Source organism: Crocodylus siamensis, chromosome 1, assembly GCF_052110815.1.
Source record: "Crocodylus siamensis isolate JL-2025a chromosome 1, ASM5211081v1, whole genome shotgun sequence".
Taxonomy (NCBI): Eukaryota; Metazoa; Chordata; order Crocodylia; family Crocodylidae; genus Crocodylus; species Crocodylus siamensis.
In genome coordinates this window covers 38,375,437-38,379,345 of record NC_143395.1, presented here as the reverse complement: position 1 = coordinate 38,379,345, position 3,909 = coordinate 38,375,437, and the positions used below count along the sequence as shown (strand labels likewise).

At 42.5% G+C, this 3,909-nt stretch overlaps 1 pseudogene; it reads left to right on the top strand.

The window, feature by feature from the left end:
* Nucleotides 1-2,217: 2,217 nt before the first annotated feature.
* On the top strand, nucleotides 2,218-2,347 carry LOC149872736 (U2 spliceosomal RNA; annotated as a pseudogene).
* Nucleotides 2,348-3,909: the final 1,562 nt, after the last annotated feature.

The window sequence follows — 3,909 nt, the reverse complement described above, 5'->3', positions numbered from 1 at the left end:
GGGGGGTGCAGGAGGGTGGGAATAGATATAGGATGAAGTGCTGGTACAGAGCCAGTACAGTGAAAACCAAAATCAAGAAATTCAGGGATAAAGAGCAGAGAAGAGAAAACTAGAACAGATCTCTCTTTTTCACTGGAATCCCACTTGAGTACAGACAGATGCGTAGGAACAAAAGTCTTTTCCATTCAGATAGTTCACCACAACTGTGTGAAGTTTACAAAGCTTCAGAAGCATAAAACTGACCTTTCGCTTTTGGTAGCATCATTACCTTATCCCATAGGTTTCCTTACTTCGGCTTTCTTTTGATAGTACTGCGCTATGACTATTATTATATATAATAAAATTAAATTATTTTCTTTCACTTGCCTTGTATCTCCTTAATACAACATGATTCTGTAATCATCTGTGAGTCAATTGCTTTGCAAGATTATAGTCATAAGTTGTGTGTAAGGAACTATGACTCTATACCCAAGCGGGTGGAGGATGGAGAAACTGTTCATTTCAGAAATGACACCTGAGAGTCAAAATTCCTACAAGAATATTGTGCTTACCAAAATAGCATGAGAAAGGGAGGTAATCCTGAGTTCAAGTTAAACTTAAAAGAAACCCAAATATTGAAAATGTGCACATGCACACTATAGATTATCTGAAAAGACCAATACTCTGCTTCCAGAATAGCCTTGCCTCCCACTACCATCAGACACGGGTACTTTGTCAATGTTGTTATTTTTGAATCTCAGAACTATTCTAAAATCTTTAAGAAATTTGTAGGTATAAGCTTCGGGCACCTTGGAAGTGGGTAAGACACCAAAGAAATCTATGCCGTGGGTGGAATTTTGAAATAGTAGAACACAGGGGCCTGGCTTTGTAGATACTGTGCTATATACTAAGGGCAGAGATGTTTCTCACTTTGCTCTGGCACTTAGGCAGGTTTAACATTTAAGCACATTTTGCAATCTTAGTCCTCATGCTTATGTGTCCACCTGGCTACTAAGCCGGCACAGTGGATTATGTTCTAGCTGGCAGGTACAGGGATCTAAACACATTTACCTAAATGTAGTCACCGAAACTGTGGCCTGGAAAAATAAAGAGGAGTAGGATCCTTCTATTTTTCAGTCTTGTGGTTAGGACAGTTGATCAAGAAGCAGTTCTAGGCTCCTTTTTAACCTTAATAGGGTTTGAGCCTACATCCCTTCTGACTTTGCAGTGGTGTAGCAGCTGAAGGTTCTGCTCCCTGGGTAGCAGAAGCACACAGGGCAGCATCAGTGGCTGTGCTCTGAGTGGCAGCTGGTCCAGCAGTGTAGTGGCTGCTATTGCTGTGCCCCACAACAAATGTGATGCCCATGACTGGTGCCCAAGTCCCCTGCATGTAGCTACACTACTGGTGTTGTGCCTGGGCCACTGGGCTGGGAGCCTAGAACGAAACAAGATTCTGAATCAGAAAGTAAAATATTATGTTAGAAATCAGTATATTTCCTAAGACTGATTCGAACTGGGTATTGTCCTGGGTTTTCATTTCCTAAGGAAATTCACTGTGATAATGATAGATTTTCTGAAGTACATCAGGCAGTTGGCTCCACAACCGGATACTAGTGCATCTACTAATTCATATTCTGCCACACTATAGTAGTAAAACAATTATAATGCACTTCCTGCAGACTTATTATGGACCTTCTGCTCATCATTCTAATCACTGAGACTTCAGTTAGTGCAGTATGTTGTGTCCACTCTGATATTCATAGATTTTAATATCAGACAGAATCACTGTGACAATCTAAACTGATCTTTTGGGTAACTCAGGCCACATAGGTTCTCCCACAATTTTCTGCATTAATCCTATAACTTCTTTGTGAGTAATAACATACTTTTTATATTCATATCTAGTCTCCATCTAAAAATTTCAAGTAATGAAGACTTTACTACCATGTTTCCCCGAAAATAAGACATACCCATAAAATAAGCCGTAGCAGGATTTCTGCGTATTTGTGCAATATAAGCCATACCCCGAAAATAAGACATAGTGATAGGCGTGGCTAAGCGTACCGGCGCGAAGCAGTAAATAAGACGGGCAGCCCTTCTCATTTGCCCCATTGTGACAGCTGCTATCTCGGAGGTGACTGGAGAGGGAGAAATAGAAAGTAAAAGTAAAAGTCTCCTCAGTGAAGTGAGGAGCGGGAAGTTCTGCTTTAGGTATTGTGTGTCCTCAGGGGGAAGAATAAAGCTGTGGCTGCGGCTTTGGATTAACATCATACATAGTTTTGGTATTGGGTGGTGGAACTGGAGCGTGCTCCATCCACTCCATGCATTGACCTGGTATTGCAGTGCTTCCAGGACCGGTGCAAAAAAACAGAAAAAAAAAAAATGCTGTTTTAAAAATAAGACATCCCCTGAAAATAAGCCATAGTGTGTCTTCTTGAGGAAAAATAAATATAAGACAGTGTCTTATTTTCGGGGAAACACGGTATATTTCTAGGTAACTTAAAAATGTCTGTTAGGTTCTTAATTTGAATCTTTCAAATGACAAAGTCTGGTGTATTAGGATATCTCCCCATTTTGAATGAACATGATGCCCTTTTCTTCTAAATAAGTAACCTTATATTTGAATATATTGTGACAAATATTATTCATATAAGCCCCTTTTTCTTAAGTGATCTGCATCTAGCATATACCTTTAACACTATTTTTGTAATTTATTGCTTGACTGATTTTTAAACTATTTAAAACAAATTATATCAATTTTGTATAATGCTATTTTTTCTCCAAAGGTCCTGAGGGGCTAAGTCAAAATCAAAATACAGTTTAATAGTAAAACCTTAGAATATTGTGTCTCCCAAGGTTTTTTTAAATATCAGCATCGATTGTTGAAAGAGCTCTTGGATCCTCCCCTTATTATTTGAAGTTTCAATATCTAGTCCTATTGATTTGATACTGCCTTTCATTAATAGTTCCTTCTTACAAGAGCTAAGCAAAAACCTTTCCAAGAAAACAATTTTCCATTAAGAATATCTTATAGTTTCATAGTTTCATAGTAGCTAGAGTCGGAAGGGACCTAGGTAGATCATCTAGTCCGACCCCCTGCCTTGGCAGGAAAGAGCACCGGGGTCAGATGACCCCGGCAAGGTGCTCATCTAACTTCCTTTTAAAAATCCCCAGGCTAGGAGCCTGCACCACTTCCCCTGGAAGCTGGTTCCAGGCCCTAGCCGCCCTGACTGTGAAGTAGCGCCTCCTAATATCTAATCTAAACTTACCCTCCGCCAGCTTGTGACCGTTATTCCTGGTCACTCCTGGCAGCACACGGGGGAACAGGGACTCCCCCAATACCTGCTGATCCCCCCTGACCACTTTGTAGCAGGCCACAAGGTCCCCCCTTAACCTTCTCTTGTGGAGGCTAAACAGGTTCAGGTCCCGTAGCCTCTCCTCATAAGGCCTGCCCTGCTGACCCTTGATCATACGAGTGGCCCTCCTCTGAACTCTTTCCATATCGTCCACGTCCCTCTTGAAGTGTGGCGCCCAGAACTGGACGCAGTACTCCAGCTGCGGCCTGACCAGTGCCGCATAGAGGGGGAGGATCACCTCCCTGGACCTGCTCGAGATGCATCTGTGGATGCATGACAGGGTACGGTTGGCCTTCTTGACTGCCTCCCCACACTGCCGGCCCATGTTCATCGTGGAGTCAATGACGACTCCAAGATCCTTTTCCGTCTCCGTGCTGGCAAGAGGGGAGTTCCCCAACCTGTAAGTGTGGTGCCGGTTCTTCCTCCCCATGTGCAACACCTTGCACTTATCAGTGTTAAACCCCATTCTATTCTCATCCACCCACCGTTGCAACCTGTCAAGGTCAGCTTGTAGCCTATTGCACCCTTCTAGTGCACCCACATCCCCCCACATCTTAGTGTCATCAGCAAACTT